This window comes from Coregonus clupeaformis, chromosome 21, assembly GCF_020615455.1.
Source record: "Coregonus clupeaformis isolate EN_2021a chromosome 21, ASM2061545v1, whole genome shotgun sequence".
Classification (NCBI taxonomy): Eukaryota; Metazoa; Chordata; class Actinopteri; order Salmoniformes; family Salmonidae; genus Coregonus; species Coregonus clupeaformis.
Genome location: NC_059212.1, coordinates 4,920,580 through 4,935,998, shown reverse-complemented (window position 1 = coordinate 4,935,998; position 15,419 = coordinate 4,920,580). Strand labels below are relative to the sequence as shown.

The following is a 15,419-nucleotide window of genomic DNA, read 5'->3' as shown; positions in this document are numbered from 1 at the left end:
ACTTACCAAAATATTACATGTGGTCATATATGCTTGGAAAGTGGAGATGCCATAGAACGTCAAAAAAGTAAACATTGCTGGAGACGCATTGCGTTTGCTAGCGAAGAGATTTGTTGTGGCAAATGAACTTGGGCTGGGAATTGCCAGGAACCTCACGATAAGATATATGCATCAGCATTGCGAGTCTCATGATTCTATACGTATTGCGATTCGATACTGTGATTTTATTGCGCACCATATGTCTGTTGCAGAGGGATCAGAAAGCCATGAGAACGAGTTTTGATCAGTCATGGAAATAAAAGTGCTGAAAACAAATTGGCTCCCAATGTGAAAAGATTGAGAACAAGCTATGAAGGAACAATAATGGTGTTTTGGTGCAGGTACAGCCAACTAGCGCTAAAATATTGCGATATTGTCAATACAGTATATCGTAAAGTATCACTATGTAACTCGATTTCTTTCACCCCAATCCCTCAAATTAACGGTAAATAACTGAATTGTTTGCCCCACATTTAGCTAAGATGATTAGCTAGCCAGCTAAAATGTTTTATTTAGTTAGCAGTCGCATCTACAATAGTTTACTGTCAATAACATGTCTCCAAAAATGACGTGGTGTCTCCAATTGTGTTGACATTTTACAATTGCAATGCGCATCCATGAGTATCCACTTTCTGTAGCTCAGCTGGTAGAGCATGGTGCTTGTAACGCCAAGGTAGTGGGTTCGATCCCGGGACCACCCATACACAAAAATGTATGCACGCATGACTGTAAGTCGCTTTGGATAAAAGCGTCTGCTAAATGGCATTATTATTATTATTATTATTATTATTATTATCTGAAGAGAGCCCCGAAACATTGTGTGCAGACATTTTATGCAATAAATGAAGTAGGTTCAATCTAGTAGTTCTGATCTTCTGATTGGTCCTGATGAGTTGGGCGAGGTCCCCTCCAGGCTACTGTCACTGTTGCATTGGCTCTGAGTCGGGTTCTCTGTCTTCAAATGTTCAGCCTAAGAGAGGGGATTTGTGTGTGTGTGTGTGTGTGTGTGTGTGTTTAACAGTGATGATGTGTGTGTGTGTGTGTGTTTAACAGTGATGATGTGTGTGTGTGTGTGTGTTTGTGTGTGTGTGTGTCCTCAGAGCAAGAACTCGTGAGTTGGAAGAACTGAGAGGCCTATGGCGTGGGTGTTGTCCTTGGCCACCTGCTGACAAGGCTGACAAGATAGGACCCTTTTGTCCATTGTTATTGGATAGGAACATAACTTATAACCAGCTCCTGACCTAAATAGATCTTAGCACAACATTTTACTCAACATATCATATTCCATATTCACTATAACAAATATATTTACTACGACATTAGCAAGAACCGCCACATCCTCAGCCGGCTAATCCAGTGTGTGAAGTTTTGCGGAGTGTTTGAGTTAGCTTTGCGAGGCAAAGATGAAACTGAGGGCTCCACCAACCCTGGTAAGCCAACACTTTTGAGATCAGTCAATAAATGCTTCTGGTATTGACTTATATGCTGCCCCTGTCTTCATGTTGTTGCTGGACATATCTTTTTTTAAATGTGTGTAGGTCACCTAAATCATCAGAAAAATTGCCCCTCCTGAGAATTTTTTCAGGAGCCGCCACTGATACTGTCTATATTGAGGAATTTACAGAACCTCACTTCCATCTTCATGTCATTCATCCAAAGCTTTAAAGTTTTGTTCCAATTTATATTTTTGTTTCTTATACAAGTAAAGTGTGGTTTTATTAGCTATGCCTAAATCTCAAAGATGACTGGCAACATTACCAGTGGTTGATTGATGACCGAAAGCTTTTCCATCTCAAAAAGCCTGCCAGCAATTTTATGTTTCTCCTGCGACCAAAATGTATAAACATATCATTCGAGGACAGACCAACACAAATAGGGAAGCCTCAGAAATGCAGGAAGGAACTATGGGGTGTATTTAAGATGGCTCTGTGTGAATAATGCCTTGAAGTGCTCCAACCAGACATCTGCGATGCATCAAAGGCAAGAGATTCCCCTAGAAAAGCCCACTTTATTCCAGAGAGAGTCTCGCTGTTTGTTGCCGACTAGAATATGGACATAATGTTGGTTTCCTCTGTCCACAGCCAGTTGGAAAAAGCAGAGTCTGTGTTTCATGACATTGGGAACATCCAAGGTTGTGTTGAGTCACTGATTCCGGACTGGGATGGTTTACACACAAGTGAGACCGGTTCTGATTGCACTGGGAAACACTCTACGGTACAGTGGACTGTTTGATTGAACCTGGACCCCGGTCTTCAACCCACGCCGGTTTGATTGAACTTGTACCTCGGTCTTCAACCCACGCCTGTTTGATTGAACCTGGAACCCGGTATTCAATCCACGCCTGTTTGATTGAACCTGAACCCCGGTCTTCAACCCATGCCTGTTTGATTGAACCTGAACCCCGGTCTTCAACCCACACCTGTTTGATTGAACCTGAACCCTGGCCTTCAACCCATGCCTGTTTGATTGAACCTGAACCCTGGTCTTCAACCCACGCCTGTTTGATTGAACCTGAACCCCGGTCTTCAACCCACACCTGTTTGATTGAACCTGGACCTCAGTCTTAAACCGAGGCCTGTTTGATTGAACCTGAACCCCGGTCTTAAACCCACGCCTGTTTGATTGAACCTGGACCCCGGTCTTCAACCCAGGCCATGCACCTGGAGGAGCCAGACGTTCCCTGTTAGACTTCCTCTGAACCTAAAGATATGATCATGATACTGTATCAGCGGGTTTACAGCTAGTACAAGACGAAATGACACGTTTCATCACCCTTTATAACATTTGCTTTATAAATTAGTTGTGAAGCATCTATGAAGGCCTTATAAAGGGTTATGAAGACTATGTGACACAGTTCTCATGGTGCTGATAATGCCTCTGTCCCACCAGCATATTACCCTGGGTGGAAAGGGCTGTCAGGTATCTGATGGTGCTGATTCAAGCAGTGGCCGTGGTCGTGCAGCAAAGCCATTGTTGTTATTTCCCTTAAAGTCGCTCCCTGTAATGTGTCAAAAGACAGCTTGACTGTACGTTTTTTGCTTTGTGAATAATGACATTGGAAAGAATTGTACAAAGGGCAATTATTCAACCAAACAGAATCAATCTTCATTGAAATGACTGGTTGAGGGAAAATACAGGGCTGAATTTACACCAAGGGATATTTGTTGTACTTTAGTTTGTTTCTTGGAGGAAGCTGAAGGCACTCAACAGCGCTCAGCTGAGGTAAAATGGCCACATCGCCCAGAGATGAAGTCTGATGTTATTTGGAACGCTTTGTCACTGAAGAAAATGATTAATGGCGATATTAGGAACTCAATGGGGTAGCACTGGTCTTGAAATCCACCATTTGTGTTATGACAGACATCAGTGTTTTTTACCCCCTTAATTTGCCAGGTTTCTGGGTTATTGTGTTGACTTAACCGGTGCATTTCCATGGGATCTGAGTGAGGCATATTTCAGACACACGTGGAACTTCTACAAGCCCGCGTCATACATTTTTCGTAATTCAGCAAGTTTATTCAGCTTGCGTCCCACTTGTTGGGTTTGGAGTCCTAATAATTTTGCTCAAGGCCATGCTCAAAGTCGTGTTCCCTCACCAGCTCCCTGTTGCATTATTAACCACTGGAACCATTCAATTGTCTTTAAGACAACCTCAAAACGATTTTTTAAGGGTTGTAAAATTCCGGTAACTTTACAAAAATTCCCAGATTTTCTATCTAGAAATCCTGGTTGGAAGATTCCCAGAATCAGAAGGGAACAAGCAGAAAATTCCGTAATCCTCCAACCGGGATTTATGGAAACAAATGAACATAAATACGTTTGGTCACGTTTACTGTATTAAATTGACTACAATGGCATTACGTAATACACAGGTTGGGATCAATTTTATTTCAATGCAAGTCTATTCGGGAATTGAATTGGAAGCCCCATTGGTAACACTTTACCTTAAGGTGCCATTATACCCACGTAATTAATACCTGTAGTAACAGCACTGTATTCACATGCAGTAACTGCTTTGCAATTACATGGTAATAGAGTTTATTTATTAGTTGAAATGAAATTGACCTCAACCAGATCTCATGTAAATTGCATTGCCATTCTCATGTATTTCATCTCGCTCCCCCCATCGACCCCCAGTCCTCCAGCTGCAGATGAGGGGCTTACTCCTGGAACTCCTTGTCATCCAAACAGCCAAGAGCCCCCCTTAGATAAAACAGCCAATGTTTATTATGGGACGAGGGGGAGAGAAAGGGGTCCGGGTCACGTCTGCTCTGCTTGGCTAGCAGGTGGCTCTCCCAAACATGGCATAGCAGCCAAACGGGGGGAGGAGCCGTGGAGGAATGAGAACTACACACAAAAAGGACCCAGAGAGAGAGCGAGAGTGAGAGAGAGAGAGAGAGAGAGAGAGAGAGAGAGAGAGAGAGAGAGAGAGAGAGAGAGATGGATGTTTCCATAAGTAGGGTCCCTGACCAGATAGTCACTGATTAGATTACAGTGAAGTACTTTATTATCATCTGGGTAACTTCTTGTCTGAGGGACAGGATGGTGCAAGGACTGCATTGTGGGTAAGTGCAGACTCCGTAAGCAAAACCCCAAAAAGAAAATAAGGAAATGTCGCCCCTATGTGGTTTCAGTTTGACACAAGGATGTATACAATCCAAACTGATCCATCTTGGATCAAACTGAATCTGATTGGATAAGAAAATACATGATTCCCCATTACTTTAACCAAGCCAAGACATATATGTTCCTGTTAAGTTTCAATTGACTGAGATGTCATTCAGTATGTGCAACTAGGACAGACAATTTCAAGTGTCAGCTCTCTCTCTCACTCAGTCCGGGACATGCTGGCGTACAAATTAAATGCACCTCTGACAGCACACCTTGGAAGACTGGAAGGCCACTCTCTGAAGGACTGCAATTGATTGAATACCAACATTGCCTCATCATGACAACATCCTAGCTTGCTTACGAGGACAGGGAGTCGATTTTTCCACTACTCTGGTAGCAGTACGCTGAGGTAAGGTCACAAATCAGGATCCCTCTCTTACTGTATACCACTAGTGCTCCAATTGCTCTATAAATGTAGTCCTCACGCCATCATTCATTAACATGTAAACAATTAAGTAATACGCACACCAGGGTCATTACCACAATGACTTCAATTAAAACCACAGTAAGGGAAAGAAAAGAAATACAACATCCCATTTCATCTTTTAAAAAAAGAGGGAAAACTAGACCCTTTCCCTCTATGTAAAGGGAACCAGCGCGGCTCGACGGTATATTGTCTTTCAAATGTACCCAAAGCTGAAAAAACAGGAGATGTTGACCTTGGAGACGTGGAGAGTGGTGGAATCACAGGTGTACTATTACGTCAAGACGACACGCCTCAAGCGAAGGAAGTACACGCACCAGTCAGTGAGTATTACAGTCATGCGCTAACACACAATGTTTATTTTAAACCCTGGATTAAATACCAAGACAGGTGAATAACCCTCCTGGAGCTAGGCCTCACCATGTTTGCAGTAGAACCGCAGGTGAACCAATGTCTAAATTGGAGTGCTCTGCAGTACCTCATGTCAAACTCAATCCCACAACCTGTAAGGAGATTGGTTGACCAACCGACCTCTACTCACAATGACAGGCCACTGCCCTGTATCTGTCATAGGTAGCATAGCAACCAGTCAGAGAGCGTTCAGTTATTTTTAGACTGAAAGTGGAGAAAAGCAAAACCTGGTACCAGCCATTTTGGTTGTTACAGACGGTGAAAGGTGGCAGGCTGCCTACCATTCAGTCTCTGGGTGATTATGACAATGTTTCAAAATGGGGCGACTGGGGGATTTTCAGCTGACAAAAAAGTGAAAAGCGTAATTCATGGCTACTCCTGCAGTCAGCAGTGCCAAGAAAGACAAGCGGGGAGAAGGTCAACACAGTTAGGCAAAGCAGCGCAGAGGGGGAGTCTGAAAGAGGTTAAGTGTCCCCCTCACTCTCTCCATCCATATCTCCCTTATTGTTGCATGCAATGATGAATGGCTCTGGGAGTCATAATGGGAGCCCCTCGGTAAGCGACGGTTTGGACCACAGGGTTGGATATAGCATTAGTGCACTCCTGAGCTCTCACACAATACATACTCACTCTTACCTCCTGATTTGTCTCCATGGCCTATAAACATGATTACCATCAGAACCAGAAGTGAGCAGGAAGGTACCTTAAAAACACTGAATGAAAACACATTTATTTTGTTTTGCTTGACACATCCTTATTCCACTGGCCTCTCAAACAGGTAGATAAGTATTCTGGGACCAAAACACTTGGATCACCACTTATCATAAGAATACACACATGCAACAATGTGGATCAAATTCTGCTGTGTGAGAAGGACGCGCCAAATGTGACGCCTCTCAAAAAGTATGGTAGAAAGAATGCATTTCTTCACACTCACTCTCTTTCCAAAGGTCTTTGCTCAGGTTTCCAAGACCTCCCGGTGAATGGGAATCAGGTGCAGGATCGTGTGAGGTCAAACTTTTTTTTTTCTCTCAAGAAAGACATGAGGCGAATTGCCCAAAATTCAACCTACTGCCGGACGCAATTGGGAAGTGATTGAACCTGAAACCCATTTTCATATTAGTGTAACGACCATTATGGAAACAGGAAGCTAATTAGCCAATGGCGATGCGAGTTGGTCCAACTTGCCAAAGCTTGGTTGCACTGCAGTGCACGAGCTGGAAATTGAAAAGTTTATCTGACATCCACTGAAATCTTTTCTCTGTAGTTTTCGGCAACCTATAATTGATTTATTTGACAACTTCCCAGAAAGTTCACCTTACACCATTACACCAGCTGTTGTCACATCATCAACAGAGCACATTGTTTACTTCATGCTGAAGGTGCAACACCCGCCCCATTCCTTTCTCGTTCTGAACTCCTAACAGGAATGGGGCGGGTGTGGCGTCGTGACAATGATCGCCAGAGCTGCTGCTGACTGATTTGAAGCTCCAACAGACGTTACTGGTTTTTAATGCTTGATCTGATTGAATCTAGGATTAGAGAGGTCATACAGAGAGCAGGGTCAGTTGACCTACTCTGTCTTGGTAAAGATCTACTAATTATCTTTTCATCTCCATGGATACATTTGCTTCTTGTTTTTGATCAGTAACACGTGGGCCGTCTGGATGATGACAACTGAAGTTCCCTTCAGTGTCCCCCCTGGTCCCCAACGAGCTACAATCACACACAAACACACACACACACACACACACACACACACACACAGCATATGTTTGGGCTCGTAACAAGAAACCTGACGGAAACGTGAAGTGCTGAAACCCAAGCCACCTGAGTCCGTCGGAGGGCCGGTTGACGTATCGCTTTGGTCGCATCGGTCATGGGGACGCGAGGAAACGGACGGACGTTTGCCCTGGGACGTCTTAGCAACGAGTGTTAACATCCAGAGTGGAGACAGGCCTATCACTATTCTGCAGCCTCCACGCCCCAACATCGGCATCCATTAATCACAGCCAAGCCTTTGCCAGCGCTAGGGACACACCGGGACTAGAGTTGTCATCCAGGCCATACATTATGTCAGTTAAAGCTGTTTTTTATTAACAGCATGACTGATTGCTTTTTAATTGTTTTATTTTCTCTTTATTATTTCTGCTCATGTGGGAAAAGATTGGATGGATCGTGGGAATCGCTGGATTTAAAGGCCGTTGCAAAGGTCAGAATGGAGACCTTGGAGAAGAGAGAAGTGAGCTGCCTTTTATTGCCGTTAATTTGCTTTAATTGAAAATAGATTGTTAATATATATTTTTTTATTCAGGGGGATATCACAGCCAGGTTCCAAATGAAGTGTTCCAATGACATTTGGACTTGGACGGGTCTCAGTTGAACATCTGACCCGTATCTCTACTTTAAATAAATAAACCGAATCAGGGTTTTGGACACTCTCCTCCAAGGTAGACGTAGTGATCTGCTGTCAACAGTGATTTGCACTCTGGCAACAGTGTTTATGTGAAGGTTTGGATAAAGTGTGACCTTTGGCTTAATAATAATAATAATAATAATAATAATAATAATAATAATAATAATAATAATAATAATAATAATAATGTGCCATTTAGCAGACGCTTTTATCCAAAGCATACATGTTATTTATTTTTTGTTTGTTTTTTGGCTTAACCCCAGTAGACAAACTGTGCCACTCCTTACTTGTCTTTTTAAGAAAATACGTTTTTAGATCTATCCCGAGATCTAAATTGAAAGGAAGGAGAGAGTACAACTCACTGTAACCCAATTGTTTTTAACAGCCAGATCACATAAATTATTTTTACGAAATCATTCCAAAACGATTTAGAGAAAATAATCATTAAATAGAACGAGAGATGATGGGGAGTATCAGTATGATATATTTCATTCTCTCAGTCAGTGGTTGTGTATTTTGAAATCACTAAGTCCAACTTAGACGATGCATATCCAAATCTATCTGTAATATGCCTATAAATGACCTTTATAGGGCTTCAGTAGGTGATGCTTCAACGACATGAGGGAATGCTTAAAAATGAGAAAAAAAGCCCTGACTTCTAATTCTTTCTTACTTTTTAAGAGCGCTCTGTTTGAAACAACAAACACCACTGCATTCTATTGCCGTGGGTCAGTGCTGAGAACGGCCCTACTCCATGGGTCCAATTCAAGCAATGATTTTTCATCTGCGGGCTCAGTCGCAAGTAAAATAAACGGCAAGTGCTCGCCCGATCGTATGGATGGTGTTATACCAGGAAAGCAAATCAAGACGTGCTGACAGAAAACTGCCTCCATTTTCATGTAAGTGATCCCCAGGTGATGGGATGCCATGACATCATAACTCTTATGGGCCCCGAGATAAAGTGTAGCCAGCCTACTGCAGTTTGAGTGCCAGGCACAGTGTGTGTGTGTATAAACCATGAAGACACAGAGAGAAAGAGAGATACTGTGTTGAGAAGAAAGAAAATCCTCTCACATTAAAACAGACATTTACTAGACGGTATAAGCTTACTATTAACGTATTGCTGCCGGGTTAGATCCAATTTTGAAAGGACACCACATCAGGAGACCCCGTCCACCTCAGGAATGTCTCCAGTACCAAGGGGGGAAGTGATAGTGTGAGTGACTGCAGACCTGGGAACATGCTGTACTTGGCCACAGAGGACCTCTAAAGTGTTTGGTTTATTTTCTTAAGAACTTGGACAGTGAAGAAAAAAGAGGCGGTGGGAATTGTTTAATTAAAGGAAAACTGAAAGAGTGTGGTGAGAGAGGAAAGTGTCTGGGCTGGAGTGTAAGGCTACAGATGCCTTCTACCGAGAGGGCTAGAGCGAACTGCAGTTGGAGCGAATGGAACGGCATGTGTTTGACGTATTTGATACCATTCCACTGATTCCACTCCAGCCATTACCACGAGAACGTCCTCCCCAATTAAGGTGGCACCAACCCCCTGTGTGTTAAGGGGATACCGGTTCATTTTCTCCGATTATTTTTTAACATTCATTGACTGACCAAGAAAATGTGGTTCTAATCACGCAGAGCAAACTATTTAGATAAACTCAAACCAAACCACACATTGTTATAGTATTTTATGTTAACATTGGCATTTGTTTTATATGTTAACATAATGTTAACATTGGCCTGGCAAGTTGGTATAATTAAGTTATTATATGATAATAAAACATATTTTTCAATAACATATTTTTATTCATTTTAAACTTTTTTTTCTCAATATTTCACATTCTGTTATACAGTGTTTTTTCTTTTCATAAAAGTATTTGCATGCTATCCAATTCATTGCACTCCCGTCACCTCAGTGAATTGAATAGCTCTAGGGCACCGTGCCTGGCTTTTCCCTTGTAGCAACAAGTGTCACTTGTTGCAGTATGAGTGAAATTAGCGACGACAAGAATCCAGAGATAGAGCCGGCTTATGACACTGACAGGGTGAAAGAGTGGACAGTGGAAAAAGCCTTCTTTGAAGCTTTAAAAACAACCAAAAAGCCTCAACCAGTGAGTAGTTTATTTGTGTTCACATCGCAGTATGAGGCAGTCAAACTAGGTCATTCAAAACAACAAGTGACATTTTAACTCCTTTGCTTGTATCCTAGTATTCATCAAATAAAATACAAATTGTGTCACCTGCAGCCTGAACCGAGTCATGCGGTCACCGTTGCAGTTTCATCCTGTACATTATTTAATATGGTAAAGGAAAGGGAACTGAATGAGGACGAAGGACTAGAGATGTTGAGCACCAGCACCTGCATGAAGACCAGCCCCTAATGCCTGGAGTGGCAATTCCTTTTGTGAAGGTACCGGTCTGTCTTTCATCTGTGATTTTTTTAATAATGGCTACCATGTACAATACAGTCACTTGAACTGTAAATGTGTGGTGTTTAAGTAGTTTGCATAACAAAATGTTATTAGGAAAATACATGTAAACAGGTCTGGTTTGTCAGGTTCATCAATAATTCTAGACATTGTCACTTGTTTTATTTTTGGGATGCAACGTTACAGAATGACACACATAGAAATTGAGTCCATAGAACGTATACAGTTCTCCATAGTTCTCTGTATGGGCCATTTCTAGCTGGATATTCTGTGAGGTTGTGATTACTGAAGGCTGACGTGTTGTTAACACAGTGCCCTGATGTGATTTGTGTGAACGCAGTGCCCTGATGTTGTTTTGTGTAAACACATTGCCCTGATGTGTTTTGTGTAAACACATTGCCCTGATGTGTTTTGTGTAAACACAGTGCCCTGATGTGTTTTGTGTAAACACAGTAACCTGATGTGTTTTGTGTAAACACAGTGCCCTGATGTGTTTTGTGTAAACACTGTGCCCTGATGTTGTTTTGTGTAAACACATTGCCCTGATGTGTTTTGTGTAAACACATTGCCCTGATGTGTTTTGTGTAAACACTGTGCCCTGATGTTGTTTTGTGTAAACACAGTGCCCTGATGTTGTTTTGTGTAAACACATTGCCCTGATGTGTTTTGTGTAAACACATTGCCCTGATGTGTTTTGTGTAAACACAGTGCCCTGATGTGTTTTGTGTAAACACAGTGCCCTGATGTGTTTTGTGTAAACACAGTGCCCTGATGTGTTTTGTGTAAACACAGTAACCTGATGTGTTTTGTGTAAACACATTGCCCTGATGTGTTTTGTGTAAACACATTGCCCTGATGTGTTTTGTGTAAACACATTGCCCTGATGTGTTTTGTGTAAACACTGTGCCCTGATGTTGTTTTGTGTAAACACAGTGCCCTGATGTTGTTTTGTGTAAACACATTGCCCTGATGTGTTTTGTGTAAACACATTGCCCTGATGTGTTTTGTGTAAACACAGTGCCCTGATGTTGTTTTGTGTAAACACAGTGCCCTGATGTTGTTTTGTGTAAACACATTGCCCTGATGTGTTTTGTGTAAACACAGTGCCCTGATGTTGTTTTGTATAAACACATTGCCCTGATGTTGTTTTGTGTAAACACAGTGCCCTGATGTTGTTTTGTGTAAACACAGTGCCCTGATGTTGTTTTGTGTAAACACAGTGCCCTGATGTTGTTTTGTGTAAACACAGTGCCCTGATGTTGTTTTGTGTAAACAGAGTGCCCTGATGTGTTTTGTGTAAACACAGTGCCCTGATGTGTTTTGTGTAAACACTGTGCCCTGATGTTGTTTTGTGTAAACACAGTGCCCTGATGTGTTTTGTGTAAACACAGTAACCTGATGTGTTTTGTGTAAACACATTGCCCTGATGTGTTTTGTGTAAACACAGTGCCCTGATGTTGTTTTGTGTAAACACAGTGCCCTGATGTGTTTTGTGTAAACACAGTGCCCTGATGTGTTTTGTGTAAACACATTGCCCTGATGTGTTTTGTGTAAACACTGTGCCCTGATGTTGTTTTGTGTAAACACAGTGCCCTGATGTTGTTTTGTGTAAACACATTGCCCTGATGTGTTTTGTGTAAACACAGTGCCCTGATGTGTTTTGTGTAAACACAGTGCCCTGATGTTGTTTTGTGTAAACACGTTGCCCTGATGTGTTTTGTGTAAACACAGTGCCCTGATGTGTTTTGTGTAAACACAGTGCCCTGATGTGTTTTGTGTAAACACTGTGCCCTGATGTTGTTTTGTGTAAACACAGTGCCCTGATGTGTTTTGTGTAAACACAGTGCCCTGATGTTGTTTTGTATAAACACAGTGCCCTGATGTGTTTTGTGTAAACACAGTGCCCTGATGTGTTTTGTGTAAACACATTGCCCTGATGTGTTTTGTGTAAACACAGTGCCCTGATGTTGTTTTGTGTAAACACATTGCCCTGATGTTGTTTTGTGTAAACACAGTGCCCTGATGTTGTTTTGTGTAAACACAGTGCCCTGATGTTGTTTTGTATAAACACAGTGCCCTGATGTGTTTTGTGTAAACACAGTGCCCTGATGTGTTTTGTGTAAACACAGTGCCCTGATGTTGTTTTGTGTAAACACATTGCCCTGATGTGTTTTGTGTAAACACATTGCCCTGATGTTGTTTTGTATAAACACATTGCCCTGATGTTGTTTTGTATAAACACATTGCCCTGATGTTGTTTTGTGTAAACACATTGCCCTAATGTGTTTTGTGTAAACACATTGCCCTGATGTTGTTTTGTGTAAACACAGTGCCCTAATGTGTTTTGTGTATACGATAAGTGTTGTGAAGCAATTGGGGCATGTCAGTGGTCCTAATGGGGGGGGGTCTTGCTTCAGTCAATCGTAATCAGAATTCCCTAATTTACAGTATATTCACATGTGATTCATCACTCCAGAGAACGCGTTTCCACTCCTCCAGAGTCCAATGGCGCGAGCTTTACACCACTCCAGCCGACACTTGGCATTGCGCATGGTGATCTTAGGCTTGTGAGCGGCTGCTTGGCCATGGAAACCCATTTCATGAAGCTTCCGACTAACAGAAATTTGACGAACTGACTTGTTGGGAAAATGGCATCCTATGACAATGCCCCGTTGAAGGTCACTGAGCTGTTAAAAACTATCGGCGTATATCGAATCTCCCATTCCTCTCAAACATTTTAGAAAAAGCTGTTGCTCTCTAGTATTTATGCTGCAATAGTCTATGTGCCGGGGGGCTAGGGTCAGCCTGTCCTATCGAGTGTAATTCTCCTGTCTTATCTGGTGTCCTGTGTGATCTTAGGTTTGCTCTCCATCTCTCTTTCTCTCTTCCCTCCCGGAGGACCTGAGCCCTAGGACCATGTCTTAGGACTACCTGGCTGACGACTCCTGGCTTTCTCCGTACCAGTCCACCTGGTCATGCTGCTGATCCAGTTTCTGCTGCTCTGCCCTGACCTGTTCACCGGTCATACTACCTTGTCCCGGACCTACTGTTTCGACCCCCTCTCTCTACTGCACCTGCTGTCTCGACCTCTGAATGCTCGGGTATGAAAAGCCAACTGACATTTACTCCTGAGGTGCTGACCTGTTGCGCCCTCTATAACCACTGTGCTTTTTATTTGACCCTGCTGGTCATCTATGAACATTTGAAAATCTTGAAGAACGATCTGGCCTAATGGCCATGTAGTCTTATAATCTGGCACAGCCGGAAGAGGACTGGCCACCCCTCAGAGCCTGGTTGCTCTCTTGGTTTCTTCCTAGGTTCCTGCCTTTCTAGAGAGTTTTTCCTTGCTACCATGCTTCTATATCTGCATTGCTTGCTCTTTCGGGTTTTAGGCTGGGTTTCTGTATAAGCACTTTGTGACAACTGCTGATGTAAAAAGTGCTTTACAAATAGATTTTATTTATCGATTACTCTGAACAGTCATCTGCGGGAGCTCTATCCGGAGAGCGAGGAACTGTTCGACATCATTCTGATGACTAATAACCATGCCCAGGTTGGAGTACGCCTCATCAACAGCATCAATCACATTGGTAAGGACAAGGGCTTCAGTCCTGTGGTGAGTTTCCTGAATGCCTCGTGGCCTGACATGGAACGTTATAATCAACTCACCAACCATATGAAAGCAATAGATTGAGCACACACAAATGACATGTTTTGGGAGTATTGATAACATGCATGACTTGGAGATCTACTGTCATTATCTTCAGATTTTACAATTGAGAGGTTCTGCATGAGTGGTGGGGAAATTGGCAATTTAAAGGCTTACATGACTAATCTTTACCTTTCAAAGGATTCGGAGAAGGTACAGAAAGCCATTGAGGAAGGGAAGACTGAATAATGCCAATATAAAAAAAGAACACTTGATTGGCAGGGATTGCAGAAGCCACAATGTTTGCCTGTGACAGGGAAAACAAACTGAGTCGCTTTTGACAGGTCCTATTTTCAGATGAGTCTGAGATCATCGTGAACAAAAATGGACTTGACACTTTTTTTTTTTCATGAGAAGGAGTTTGAGAGCAAGCCTCTTGCCCAGGGTATTTTATCCAATAGACAGTGGTTCTGAATGGGGGTTCTGAATGGGTTCTCCCCCATTTGTAAAGAATGTAGGCCGTGCAATGTACTATATATTTTCATATATGAACAAGGAAGTGACAGTTTAAATTAGCAATCAAAAGGTAATACAGCAGTACTCTTTCTGTCCAGAAGACAACAAACCTAAAGCATGGGCCACACATTATGACATGGTAAACCCAGTCTTAGTATCTACAGGGTCCACTGAAATGCTTCCTGGAGGCTTTGCGGAAACTTCAACGCAAGTTCTACATGCCAAGGACGTATCAACTGCCCCATCCGTACTTATCTGGTGACAGCTTGCAGTGCTGCTAGCTCTGTGTGACCAGTGTTGATTGCCTCTGCATTGACCGGCTTACATATGTTGGTGTTGATCTTTTATTCTCTGACAGAAAAAAAACTTCCATAAACAAAAGCTGTGCTTCCCTAATACGCCAAACTCTTCTCTTCCACATGGGTACACTAGACAGGGCACAATATAACAATAATCGAATGAATGACTTAATACAATAGTATGAAAAATGTATGCACTCACTAAACCGTAAATCGCTCTGGATAAGAGCGTCTGCTAAATGACTAAAATGTAAATGTAAATATAATGTAAATCCAATGTACAGTATGAAATAGAAATGTATAGTATAGCCTATTGTCCTGGGACATCTTTATCAATGACAGCCAGGCGTTACGTTCAGTGATGTACACTTGCGAACAGTAAAATATTGTCAAAACACATGACGTACCTGATAATCCCAGGAAAAACGTGCATAAACAAATGCTGTGCTGCCTTTCTTGGCCAACTGCAGAGTACAAATTAACAACGAGGGGGGACATGAATAGTTAGCCCAATAGATGCTGTACAGAGGTCAATCAAACTCAACCAAATCAAATAACATTTTATTGGT

At 42.3% G+C, this 15,419-nt stretch overlaps 1 pseudogene; it reads left to right on the top strand.

Annotated features, from left to right (window-relative positions):
• Positions 1-5,361: 5,361 nt before the first annotated feature.
• Positions 5,362-14,842, top strand: LOC121539712 (annotated as a pseudogene).
• Positions 14,843-15,419: the final 577 nt, after the last annotated feature.